Source organism: Microcebus murinus, chromosome 16 (genome assembly GCF_040939455.1).
Source record: "Microcebus murinus isolate Inina chromosome 16, M.murinus_Inina_mat1.0, whole genome shotgun sequence".
NCBI lineage: Eukaryota > Metazoa > Chordata > Mammalia > Primates > Cheirogaleidae > Microcebus > Microcebus murinus.
The window spans coordinates 17,488,635-17,503,664 of NC_134119.1; the positions used below are offsets into that span (position 1 = coordinate 17,488,635).

Below are 15,030 nucleotides of genomic sequence, written 5' to 3' on the forward strand. Positions count from 1 at the left end.
GGGTGCCTATGTCCTCTTCCCCTCTTAAATCTGGATGAATTTGTGAAGAAGAGGTCTGGCTATAAAACCAATGCCCTTAACCACAACACCGAGCAATCTGGAGCACATTCCACTGAATCAGGATCCAACAGTTGTTCTTGAAACCCCACTGAGTTAGTTAGTATCTGCTACCCCAGGTCCTGCTTAGCCATATTCCTCTCTTCCTAGTAAGAAAGATACATAGCCAAACCCTCTCCCCGACACTGATCCACTGCTCAGAGACTTTATTTTCATAAAAGGGCCTTCTCCATACCATGCCTCCCCCCATAATCTCAAGGAAAAAATGAACAATAGCCAACCTTTATTAAAGATTTTTTAATATTAAATAATTTTATTACCAAGAACAATATATATTTACTGAAAAAATTGGAAAACTAAGTATAATTTTTAAAAGACTCATAATAGTACTCAGAGAGAACCACTGTTAACATTTTGATATGTCACCTTCCTTTTTTTCCTATTTTGTTTTGTTTTTAATATCATAAAAATCATAAGACATGTAAAATTTTATATCCTGATTTTCTCATAAGTATATAATCAGTATGTTTCCATGTTATTAAAAAAAAAGCCTCTGAACACATAAATGGTTGCAAAATAATCATCTACATATCCATAACCTGATTTAATATTGCATTGATGGACATCTGGTTGCTTCTACTTTCTTTTATCTTATAAATAATTCTGCAATGAACTTCTTTCTTACAATTTCCTTAGCTAGCTTCCTAGAGCAGAAATTACTATGTTAAAGAACATATGGATGGTTAAAGCCCTTCTAGAAATTTACCATCTTGCACTCCCAGTTGCAGTCACACCTCATTCTGCTCTATATTAGTTATTGTTTAAAACATTATTTTATAATTTGATAGGTTACCAGTGGCTTTTATTTTATTTTTGTTGATGACCGTGTAGAGGACTCAAATTATCCTATATCAGAGAATATAGTAAACATAAAACAATATACTAATGTAATAGCAGCTACATTTCACTGAGTACCTACTATGTTCTTGGCATTTACATAGGTCCTTCATATACATTTTAATATGAATGGCAACACCAAAAATTAGATATGATTTTCCTCTGAACCAAAATTTAGGGAAGCTGAGGTACAGAGATATTGAGTTGGTAGCTCAAGCTACATAGTACCCACATTGGATATCCAAATCTAGGTCTGTCTGATATAAAAATTTAAGCTATTTCTATTATTAATATTTCACAATACTCATTGGGCCAATGGATGACTCTAATAGATGAATAATGAAAATTATAGATAATTCAAGTTAATTATTTTTATTCTACTTTACTAATACATAAATGTATATGGGAACAGAATTGTTTTTCAAATCATATTTTCCCAAGGACAATGAAATAACTATTCTAATTTTTTAACATACATCTATTAGGGAACTTATTAATTAAAAATTACTATTCATATATAATATTGGTTCTCAAATATTTTGGTTTCAGGATCCCTTTGTATTCTTAATTATTGAGGCCACAAAGAGTTTTTTTTATGTCATATATATTTCTCAATGTTTACTATGGTAGAAAATTAAAACTGAGAAATTTTTAAAATATTTATAAATTCATTTAAAGAACACAATAAACTCAATACATGTTTATATATATAGCATATTTTATGTGGAAAAAAATCTATATTTTTCAAAACAAAACTTTTATTTAGAAGGGTGGTTTCGTTATACATTTCTGAAATCATTTTAATGCCTGACTTAATAGAAGACAATTGGGTTCCCATTTCTGCTTTGTCATTCAATTTGCTGTGATAACACATGTCATATAACCTCTTCAAAACTCTACATGTGTGAAATACTGAAAGTAAAAAAGGCAAATAACATCTTAATATCATTATAAAAATAGTTTTGATCTTACAGACTCTATGAAAGAGTCCATATAACACTTTAAAAACTGCTGGTATACAGCAAACAAAGGTTAATATCCACTTAAAATTCAATAAGAGATTATTTGAGAATAACATCTGTGTGACTTTGGCATAGAAAATGATTCCTAGAATAATATGTAAGAAACACAAACTTTTAAGTTATGGAAACATTTTTTATTAAAGCAAAAGTAAACAATAAAAAGCAAGGTATATATTGGCAGAAGATAGTCTAACACAAATATACAGACAAATAATTAGTATCCATAATATATAAAGAACTGCTATAAATCAATAAGAAAAATACAAATAATTCAGGAGAATACAAGACAAAGGACAGAAATGAGACATTTCAAAGAGGAGACGACCCAAAGACCCTATAAACATCTATTAATAAAAAAGGTATGCAACCCAGTACAAGCAGAAAAATACCAAGGAATACAACAAAGTGTACCACTTCATGCTCATTAGATTGGCAAAAACAAACAAAAGTCCTGGCAATTAAGAATTCAAACACTAATAATGGGAATGTAGTAACTACTTTAGAGATAGAGCAGGTACCGCTAATGGCCTACTTGTCATCCACCTTTCCCTTCTTTCTTTCTAAAGGCATATTTTGTTGAGGTATCCCCTTTCCCCTGGTGATAACATTCTTCAAGGGAAATTAGCTTTGACACCCAGCCAGTCATCAGGGTGTTGTAAATGCTTGTAAGTACTCAATCTAGGCATTGGCATGTTATTCAACTTTAGCCAATAAGATATAAAGGAAAGTCAAGTGAGGTAGTCTCCAAGAAAAGCTTCCCTGTCCTTCTAAGGAGACACACAGAAACAATGCCCTGGCCATTGTTTTGTCTCTTTGTGATTCCTTGAGGCCATGAGGAAAGCAAGACACTGAGTCAATGAATTACCCAAACATAGAGCAGCTCTACCTCAAGACTTCTTATTAGATGAGGTAATACATTTTTTTTTTTTTTGAGACAGAGTCTCGCTTTGTTGCCTAGGCTAGAGTGAGTGTCGTGGGGTCAGCCTAGCTCACAGCACCCTCAAACTCCTGGGCTCAAGCAATCCTCCTGCCTCAGCCTCCCGAGTAGCTGGGACTACAGGCATGCACCACCATGCCCGGCTAATTTTTTCTATATATATTAGTTGGCCAATTAATTTCTTTCTATTTATGGGGTCTCGCTCTTGTTTAGGCTAGTTTCGAACTCCTGACCTTGAGCAATCCACCTGCCTCAGCCTCCCAGAGAGATACATTTCTTTATTTAGAGCACTTTTAATTCCACTGTCTGGTACTTATAGTTGAAAGCACCCTAACAGAGAGGAGAAAAGAATTCCATAGTATCCATTATAGACAAAAAGTCTCCTAAAAGACAGAAATTCCACTTCTAGGTATAGCATATTAATAATTATGGGTAATTATTAATACTAACATATCATTCCTGAAATAAGGATATCACTATCTTGAATTATGAGATTAAGATCACCCACTGTAAAGCAACAAGCTAGAAGAAACCGGGGTCACTGATGGTGTGGAGGACCACGCCCTACCTGGACTACCTATCTGGACTTTCACACAAGTGAGAAGTCAAATTCCATATTCTTCAAGCCATTCTTACTCTGAGTTTTAGAAGGCTCACAGCTGACCCTAATTTTAATTAAACAAATATGAAAACATAGAAACACATAGAAACCAAATTCATGATATTGGATGCCTCTGGAGAAGGGAAGAGGTAAGTGGATGAGAGAAGGAACTAAAGATATTTCATCTTCATTATATTTTTTATCCTATTTTTAAGAAAGACTCTAAAGTAAAAAAAATAGTTAAATTTTAACCTTTGTTAATTCTGTGTGGTGCATACTCTATTGTTGTATTATTCTCTGTACTTCCCAGTGTTTATCTTCTCAAAAAAATGGGTGATATAGATAAAGTTCACCCAAAAAAAGGCAGGGAAGGAAGAAAGGAAGGAGAAAGCAAAAGAAAATGCCCTCCCCCTCAAGAAAGAGAGAAAATATGCTCTTTATATAAATACAAATTAGATTAATATTAAGATACAGTGTATCTCCTATAAAGATTAACACTACCCAATGTTACTGAGGGTGCAGAGGTAGGGAGGGTACATATACCCTTTCTGAGGCAATTTTATAATCACAGCAAATTCATTAGAAGAGTGTTAGGTCTATAAACCATCAATTTTACCTCAAAGAAGTTATCTTAATAAATATACTTGACTGAGCACAAAGATTTAGTTGGAAGCATTTTTATCATAATGTACTCATGATCTTCAAAAACTGAAAAGCACACAAATGCCCAAAATGAGAGGCTGGTTACATAAATCATTGCATAAACAATATACTACGCTCCCATTATAACTGATGATATGCAATTATACTTCATAATGTGGAGACAAATTCACAATTTCCTTACATGAAAAAAGGTTATAAAACAAATAAACTATAAAAAGTCAGTATTTTCCTAAATTGTAAAAAATTTATTTTTATGTAGGTATAAGTTGTAAAAATCTGAAAGGCTTTATACTACTACCCAGCGTTGACACTGGATAGTAGGAATTCAGATTTTTTTTTACTTTCTTCTTCTTATCCTCATTATTTTCTAGCTCTACAACAAACATGGATTTTTAAGCAACAGTGTCACTTAATGGCTATGGGGCAACTACAAAGTGAATTCATTAGTTGACTGCAACAAGTCTTATGGAAGGAAATAGATAGTAATGGTCAATTTACTTTTTGTAGTTAAGAAAAGAATGCATATATGGTTTCTGATAGCATAATAAATATTCTACATCATTCTAACTCATCTCTTAAAATGATATCCATTTTTTTATTTCTTTCTTTTTCTTTTAGAGACAGGGTCTCACTACATTGCCCAGGCTGGTCTCAAACTCCTGGCCTCAAGCAATCCTCCCAGTTTAGCCTCCCAAATAGCTGGGACTGTAGGCATACACCACCACACCTGGCTTTAAAAAAAATGAATCTGTAAGCATGCCCTATTAGAGAAATTGAGAGGAAAAATATAATTAGGGTACATTACATCAAAAATCAATCCTTGAGATTAATAGGATAAGTCAGTGGTTTTTCTTAACTGATGAGTGAAGAAATTCATTTGTCTATTTGTCTACTAATGAAGGATATTGTTCATAAAGGACAAGTCAAAGAAGGAATGAGGTTTGGTAGATGACACATAGTAAACTGGTATGCCCTCCTTCTTAATATATTTTTCATGTACTATCTGGCATAAATTACCATGAACCCTCAACATCATAGCATTTTTATCCCATATTCTAATACCTATACATTTGTTCTGGTTTCAACTTTTAGATAACTTTGTTCCCTCCACTGACATTGCAATGTTACACTAGATGTTTATCTGGATACAAACCAGAAGCCTCTGAAAGCTGTCCCATAGTCCTAATGGATGTGTGGGTGATTTGGCTGGGACGTGTGGCCTCACACACACACACATCCCTCTTTAATAGCCAAGGCTTAAATCTGACTTTCTTGGCAAGTGTCAGCTTTTATTCTTCTAAAGCAAATGCTATCCTTACCAAATAGAGGAGACCCTTCCTCCATCAAGGGATTGCATGACTGGATGCAGAATAAATAATGATTTGAGAATTCTATGGACTGTCCTGTAAATTTTAAACTGGCATCTTTTGGAAAGCTTCCTCCCTCTTCCCTGGAAGGGCCTAAGATGGGAATGAGCAGAGTTAGGTCATATTCCTTAATACCCCAGACTAGTAATACAGCTCCATTTTGTATAATCTATCCTTCCTCTGCAACCAAAGTTTACTATTTTAGTCTACATTTAGCTTTCCACCACTCTTTTCATACTATTATCATTACTGAAATACTAGTCTAATTGCACTGATATTTTTATTTTCTCCAAATCTATGTACTTCTCTCTTCTTCCTCATTGGCCTCTAAAATTCACCAATTTCTTCTATCCTTCCCCCAAATTCACTACAATTGTGGGTGAGGGGAATGTGCATTATGAATGTTCTTAGAGAATTTCATCTGTCTTTCATGCTTGGACTTACTACCATAGTAACTGGCAAAGGCCCCAAATCTACCTACTTCCTAGGGCTCTATTCACCTCGAATTAGCATGCTGTTGCTATTTTAGCAGCTCTGATTCTCTCCCTACTATCTCTTCAAAACTTTACCTCCTTGGCTGCTTCTAGTCTCATTTCAAATATGGTTTTATAACCCAGAGTGAATTGGTTAAATTGTTGCTGACCTTATCCACAGACCAAGAACAGGTTTCTTTGGTCATTTCTTTGGTATTGCTCAAGAGCATATGCATCTACTTGTCATAAGATGGTTTGGGCCAACCTATAATCTATGTGTAAGTTACAGCAACTGTAGAAGGTTAGCTATAAAGTCTTTTGAGAACAGAGACTATAGTACAAGAGATTAGACTTTATGAGATGTGCCTTGCTATCTAATAAATATTTGCTTAAAAACTGATCAATGGAAGACAGATGGCAAACTAGAATCAAACTCAAGGGTCTTTTTAGAATGCCATTCTGCCTTCTTTTTACCACCTTTGTTTGGAGTTTCTATTGAACATTCTCAAAGCAAGAGATAACTTGAGACAACATCACTACCCACTCTTCTTAACTAATTCAGAGACTTAGGTGGCAGCAAAATCAATCTAAACAAAACAAAGAGAATGCTAGCGAGTTGGATAAAGTGAATCAAAACCTTGTAACCTATCTGAGCCTAAATACCATCTTTTCTCTTAGAATACATATACTGCCCACAAAAAGGTGGCTTAATACCATCCTTTAAATGCCCAGAATAAGTTCTTGAACTATTATCTGCTATGCGATTACTTGATATCAGCTGTAGCATTAATAGTATAGAGATGGTAATATCCGTGCTTTGCTCAAGGACTCTTCCTTAAGCAGAACCAGATAATGTAGGAACAAAGAAGCCAAGGCAAAGAAAGTTTCAAAAAACAATTGATAGAATGTATATTATATAGGAAGTCTACAGAAAAAAATTAAAACAAAACAAGGACACTACACTCATATATCTCTTGTAGTGTTTGTATTTTTGTTATTAATCTGGATCATGATTAAGTAAATGTTTTTTCCCAAATGTATTTGAGATTTTTATTATTTTTATGATAAACTTAGATTATTTTAAAATTCAAACTTCAAGAATATGCAAGCCTGATTTTCATAGTGGAATCATCCTCTTAATTTTCTAAAGTTATTTCCTTGTACTTTCACAACTCTAACAATGAACAACCTGTTGTCCTTACAGAAAAACCATCCTCAAATAACAATAGCCAAAGGACAGGCTATAAATGATTTAAAAGTACCTTATAATTACTTAACATTTATAATGATTTATTCCTACTTCTCTCAGAAATCTACTTCTTTCATTAGAAGGCTATTTCTACTTTCTATTACAAAACTCCATACCAAAAATTTTCTCTAACTTTTCCCACATAAAAGACAGAAGGATTTGCTTGTAAGGAACAAATAATATAACAACAATGACAACAACAATAATAGTGATAATAGTGATGACTATACTTAATTATTATATATGAAATATGGGTAAAACTATTAACTAATATTTTACTGCACTTAAAATTCTAGATACAGGAGTGTGAGGTTGCAGTGAGCTATGATGATGCTACTGCAACTCTAGCCAGGCAACAAAGCAAGACCCTATCTCTAATAAAAACTTCTAGATAAAGTAAAACTCAACCAAATGTTTTAAAAACATGTGAATATACATCCTACTTTCAAAAACATTTAGTTACTTAAAAACTACTGTAGAATTTTTGGCAATAAACCTCCGACGTTTGCATTTTATTAGTCCTTTCTTCCTCTTTGGTCAGTCAATATCTTTTGCTCTTTGTCAATAAGATACTATCTACTAAGTTTATTTCTGACTTGCCTTGGGGAAAAAGGGGCGGACAGAATTACACGTGGGCACTTTGGAGTGACAAGTTTTTTCCCTGGGCCACTGAAGAAAACAAAGAGGGGCTGACTTGGAAGTGACTCAAATAGTCAAGACTTGCTTCTATATAAACATAAGAATTGAACAACTACCAAAAAGCTCCTCAGATTTCTCCTAAACAAAAATTAATAACTTTAAAGAGTGATGCTCTTTTTTTTCTTCCTTTTTAATTCTACCCTCCCTTATTAAGACAACTTTTTAGGTAGAAATGAAAGCTCATTAACTATAAATAAATTTTGGCAATATTTGTATACTTTTAATAAAACTTGTCAAGTCTAGATTTTAATTTTGAAGCACACATATGAAAACTAGTACAGTATTTGTGAATTTGTAGCACGAATACATTTTAAATGTCAAACAAAAAAATGAAAACTTGTAAAATAATTATCAAATGTTTTTAAATTCCCCAAATTTGAGATTAATTAGCTAGAGAAAAACTAAGCGAGTCTAATTAATATATAACATATTTGTTATAAATCATATCCATAAAAATTCAGTACCTTTATATTTTATAGAAAATTTCCCAATGATAAATGTGATTTGATTTTTAATTTATTTTTACTTGAAACAGATGACATTGTAAAATATTTACTTAGTCCAAATCTAATCAATTGATAATACCTTATCTCTTAAAAATCTTGCAAATAATCAATTCATATCAGTTCCCAAGGGAAAGTAAACATTAATTATAGTAAATATGCTTCCCCTAGACAGAGCCAACAAGGTGCAGTTTCCACAGTCATTAATAAACAGATATAATAGAAAACAGTCTTTCAGTCTACTTTAAATATGTTTCTTTCAACATTAAACACATTTATGTACCTAAGTAATCTGTACTGCAGGGAAATAGCAAAGAGATAATCTCAAACACAGGGAAAACTACAGAGCCAATTTCCAGGAAAAAAAAAATCTGACAACAATTTGAGGAAATCTTCCTATCAGAAAGTCTATTTGCATACCTACAATTAGCACTGATACTTCAGAAACAACAAAATGGTTTCAAAGTGATGACTGCATTGGTCCAGATTAATAGCAGTAGCAAACTATGTAGAGAGAATCCTCTGCTTGAGGGCAATCCACTTGCACATCTTGTAAATATACATCTCAATAATCAGGCATTTATTGGTCTGCTCTTATTAATCTTTAGTCATTCCTCCAAAATGATGTTTTATTCTAATCATTGTCAAAGATAAGGAATTGTCCTTTGATTTGTAATTAAGTCTCAGAACCAGCCTTAGATACTGTTATCTCAAGGTCTGAGCATTCAGGACAGAAGACAGAAGCATTTCTCAAACTATTTCATTCCCAAAGATAAATGGTAAAACACACAGCTCAATTTAACATAGTGAATTGTTCCTTTTGAACTGAAACTGGTCCTACTCATCACTATGAAGATAAAAAGCAACTACCCGCAGGTTTTAGCTCTGTCTTGGTATGTCTTTCTCAGATTTAATAGTGAACTCTTACATGCACCACTTTATTTGAAGTCCATACCAAGCAAAATTAGGTGGATTCCATATCCTTGTCTTCATAAATGAGGGAACTGAGGCTCAAAGAGCTCAAGTTCTTTTCCCAGGGCCACACAAAGTATCAGTGGCAGGATTGACGATATGCTTACTTTAAGTCTCCACTTTTTTCAAGGTTCATTTAAAAATCCTTTTTTTCTTTTCTTTTTCTTTTTTTCTTTTTTTTCATTTTAAAACAAGGGAAGGGTGACAGGGCATTGGGAAGTGGAAAAGGGTCAAGGAGACAGCCTATATCAGCCAGAGTTATACAGTGCTCCATCTGCAGAACCATACACGCAGGCTTTGAAGAGGGAAGAAAGTGGGGACGAGCAGGCTTCTAGCTTTGTAGTCACCAGCCAGCTGCCTCCCTCATCCTTTGGCTAGGTACTCACCTGTTCTAAACCACAATTCCTCCTTTCTTTCCTGGAGGCTAAGGGGGTGTTTTTCCTCAGTTGTTTTTTTTAATCATCTTTCTCCCAGTCTTTAAAGTGTAACAGTCGAACTCGGGTGTCGGGGAAAAGAAGGGTGAAATGGCGGGTGGGCAGGTGGGAAGGCAGGCAGGGAAATAAACCCTCTGATATTGCTTTGATTTCTGTTTCAAGTTCTATAATGACAGATCTCACTCCAGTGCAGTATGTTTTGGAAATATAGTTAAAAGGGCTATGTCATTGTTTTTAGGTACACTTTAAGTGTTGACCAATAAAAGGCAAATATCAGAATGGAAAAACAGTTTAATATAGCATTTTTAAAACCTTTTAGTATTCTAAGGATCTGTGACCTGCTAAAATCTAATTATTTTTGCAATACCCTTTGGAATTGTTCAGAAAGATGTGGTAGAGTTTCTAACTGGTGCATTAAGCATCTGGCCTGACTTCACAGAACAGATAGCTGAATGTGCACTCTCTTGTATATTTTATTAACATCCCATAGGCTCATGCTAAGATGTTGTACTGATGTGCCCTGACATGCATCACTACCTGTTGACAGAAAAAAACTGGGCTAAACTTGAGAGGGTCTACAAATAGAAAATCTTTTAAAGATGTTTTGGCAATTTTAACAGAAACTCTAGCTTAAGAAAAAAAAAAAAAGAAAGAAGTAAAAGAACAGCTTCAAGTTTATATGCCCAAGTTTCAGTATGCCAAAATCTTCTGATAATAATCTCCAGCATCTGCTCCTTCCTTCTTAAACTAACAGCATCCCATTTACCTTTGGGTCATGCCTGCCCCTCCATTCTTAGCCATGTGTTTGAGTAAGGTTGACCTTATCTACAGCTCCTACAGTGGGTTTAAGCTCATCAGCACATCTTCCCACCCCCATACAATAGGTTCAGGAATGAACATGTGATCAAGTTTAAACAAATGAGGAAGAGTGAACTCCAGGGTTCTGTGCAGGAGATCTTGAAGACTTCTTTCCCTTGAACATTGTGTTATGGGAATGTAATATGCAGAACTGTTACTGCCTAAGAGGAAATCCAGGAGCTGCCAAGGGTCCATTGTATAATATATAGTCTGAGGAAGTTGCCAACACTGAAAAAGGCAGAATAAAACAGCCAGAGAGAACCTATATTCTCGTTGATATATTTTAAGCCACTGTATCAAACTAAAGCCATACCACACATTTTAACTTCTCAATTACTTGAGCTGATGGATTCTAATTGTTGAGTAGGCAGTTAAGGCTTAGACCTTCAGTCACTTGCAACCAAAAGATTCTCAACAAATAATAGTCCAAGGCATATAATATACCAAAAGCATGAGCTGTTTTTTTGTTTTGTTTTTTCCCCACACAATTTTGAAGACTTCATTCTCATGAAGAATGCTGAGGGAAAACAAAATCATTAAGAATGTTTCTAAGACTTAACAGAACCTTAATTCATTCTAAGATTAAATCTCATAACATCATAGTTGGAGGTGGTTTGGGGACCAGTTAGTCCTACTAGTTTTTTTTACAGGGTTACTCAATGAATATGTATACAATAATGAATGAATGAGGGAGCTTAAGTCTATACAGGTTGGAAGACCTGGATTAAATGGTTCCAAGAAATAATTATGTATTTTACTCCCTTTCAGCTGGGAGTTGGTTACTAAAGGAGATTTGGAGGGTTTTTTGTTGTTGTCATGTTGTTTTTTATTTTTTTCCCTGTATACATGTAAATGGCAGAGCCTGGGAAACCTGATTCTAAATCCAATGTCCTCTGTTTTTCACTAGGGAACATCTCACATCTTCCCACAAAAACACAAAGTCCTTTGAGATGACAAGTTTAGACATTCTTAGAGTTTTAAAACTAGGATATATTATTGGAGTTCATTTCCAAACCAGTTGTTTTCAATCTGAAATACATTTTCTCATGTACAATGTTAGATTCACAGACTAGCCTGCAAAACAAAACACAAAACAACAACAAATATCATTTCAACTCAAAATGTCTACTAGAACTCAGCCGGGCACAGTGGCTCATGCCTGTAATCCTAGCACTCTGGGAGGCTGAGGCGGGCGGATTGCTCAAGGTCAGGAGTTCGAAACCAGCCTGAGCAAGAGCAAGACTCTGTCTCTACTATAAATAAAAAGAAATTAATTGGCCAACTAATATGTATAGAAAAAATTAGCTGGGCATGGTGGCGCATGCCTGCAGTCCCAGCTACTCGGGAGGCTGAGGCAGCAGGATTGCTTGAGCCCAGGAGTTTGAGGTTGCTATGAGCTAGGCTGACCCCACGGCACTCACTCTAGCCTGGGCAACAAAGCAAGACTTTGTCTCAAAAAAAAAAAAAAAGTCTACTAGAACTCAACTAAGTTTTTAAGTACTAGAAACCGAGGCCATGGGATGCATAAGGACAACAGAAAAATAAATAAATAAAATCTCCAATTCTCCCTTACTTATCACCATTTCCTGGCTATAAAACTACTTCAGGCGGGGTGCAGCAGCTCATGCCTGTATTCCTAGAACGCTAGGAGGACAAGGCCAGGATCACTTGAGGTCAGGAATTCGAGACCAGCATAAGCAAGAGCAAGACCTCATCTCTACTAAAAATAGAAAAAATTAGTTGGGCATGGTAGTACCCACCAACAGTCCCAGCTAGTTGTGAGGCAGGAAGATTGCTTGAGGCCAGGAATTTGAGGTTACTGTGAGCTAGGCTAACACCACAGTGCTCTAGCTCAAGTGACAGAGCAAGACTCTGTATCAAAAAAGAAAAAAAAAGAAAACCTACTTCAGAGGGAAATTTGAGAGGTATGAAAAATGTGTTATTAGTCTCCTCTACCTCCCTTTGTACACTCTTCTCCAACTTCTTAATGTCTCTTTTTTCCAGGTGCTTGGATGTCCTCATCTTAGTAATGGCAGCTACCATTTTGTTGGGCACTTACTATGAGTCAGGGGACACTGAGCTAATAAACATTAAGTAATTTATGGCAAAGCCAATATGGCGCCCAGGTATGCTAGACTTGGAAGCCCATGTTCTTGAACATTAGACTACACTGGTTCCTCCACACTGAGCTGAGATCTTCCTGCTGTGACAATCCAATTCCTCTCTTCTTATCACAGCCTGAATGGCTTCATGCTGAAAACTGCCAGCCTCCCTTCCCCTTCAACCAGGACAGTCATCCCTTATTGCAGCTAACAGCCCTTAGGAAACAAAGGAAGAAAGCAATCTGAAGTAACTCATGGTAACTCCTAATGTTTCCAGAGATGGCACATACTATTTCAAAATAGGAATATATTATTATAAGTTCTTCTCCAACTAGCAGCAATTTAGGCAACTGATAAGAGCAAAAAGCGAAAAAATATGGAGGCAGCAAGAGAGTATGTATTTTTGGACAGGGTAGGATGACAGGAATTCTATTAAGAGTTTACCTCCAAAGTCAGAACCTCTAGTACAAATTACATTTTTCACAACTTTTTTTCCTTTTTCTACATTTTAGTACAAAATTTAAAAGGGGAAAAAAGCGACAGTACACAATTGGCATTCAATAACTTCTAGCTGTCTTTATTTGCCATGTGATGAAACCAAAGCCCAGAGGAGTAATATAAAGTCATATAACAAGTGGCAGCCTGGGAAGGGTAACCTCAGAACTTCCAAATCCCAGGCCAGTGTGCTTTCCTTTCGATACCAATACCGAAAACCCAAATATCCCATTTATCTTTCTTTTCTGTTTAAGACCTGCCTGAATAAAAACAAAACTAACTAACTATGGCTATAAACCCACAGGAATTTGGCTAGGCAAAAATTTCCTTTGCAAATAGAACCAATTCCCATCTGAAAATGGCTTCTAGAAATAATTATTTCATAAAATAATTTGATCCATGTGTTTGTTTTACAGCAACAGAAAAGAATCTACCCTTTCTTAAGAGATTATATGTTACTCCCACCTCCCTTTCCTCCAAAAATTCAGCAGCTGCATCTCAGTGTAACTTGTACTACCTAACAGTTCTAAGAAATTTGCTTTTCAGTAGACATTCAATAGAATTCTAAGACTCCCAGATTTGGTGGATCTGTCCTCTGAGGCCCCCAAAAGTACAATCATGGAACAAGAGGGGTCAACACACCTCTTATCAAGCATTCACCTCTACTTTGATATCACCCATTCTTGGAGGGGACCTCAGAAACTCAAACTGCTATCAATCATTTAAATAGATAAACTAAATGAATCCAATGAAGAAACCACAATCAAATACTCCTTGGAACAACAATTAGCTGGTCTCCTTTGGAAACATTCAGGGAAACCTTAAAAAAAGACATTTTAAAAAGTCATGTACCTCTAAGAATAAAGCACATAAAGATATTAATTTAAGGAAATTGCCCTCCAGGTAAATATAAACATAAAATTCTTCCTAGAAGCATTAGAAAGTGAAATAGTTAGTTAGTGAAAAACTTATGGGCCCAAAGCAATTGTTTAACCAAATAGCAGAAGCCAGTCTATGAAAACCATAATTTGAAAATAAAAGTCTATAATTCTGTTAAATAGGCATAGAAATTTATAATCTCTGTTTTATAATTATCCAGTATTTATTCATGTACCTAAATTAAAATAATTTTAATCCAAGAAAAATCACCCTGAAAGATTTTTTATAAGACATTTATATCTAAACCCCTCCTCAGAGCAGCGAAAACATATAGAAAGAAAAATATTTTATGTAATTCTTTTTAAATGTTTTATTGGGGGTGTCCTTAAATACAGACAATCTAAAATCTACTAAGTTATAAAGAAGACAGACAAATAACATAAGCATATGAAATATACTTTCATTTTCTAAAACATAAATAGAACAATAACTTACTCTTTACCTCCAAAAGAACTGTTTACTTCATTTTTTTTTAACCATTTGGCATTCCTGTTTTCCTTGCCCTAAATGAATCAGTGATGTGTTTATTTGTACCTTCTTTCTATTCATGTATTGCATAAGTATTCACAATTGGGGTTACTGGGCTACATCTTCCATAACTGTAACATCATTTTAACCAGTCAATAATAAAAATAATTTTATTTTGGTTAACTTCATTTCAACACAGATGGCTTAGAAATAAAAAGAAACGTGTTTTTCTATTGTGATCTTAAAAATATCCTTCTAACATGCTTGCATTTTTTTGTAAGTGTGCTTACCACT

General features: G+C 34.7%; 1 protein-coding gene across 1 annotated transcript in view; it reads right to left on the bottom strand.

The window, feature by feature from the left end:
• Positions 1 to 15,030, bottom strand: part of MACROD2 (mono-ADP ribosylhydrolase 2) — a 1,812,973-nt gene that overhangs the window by 1,509,794 nt on the left and 288,149 nt on the right.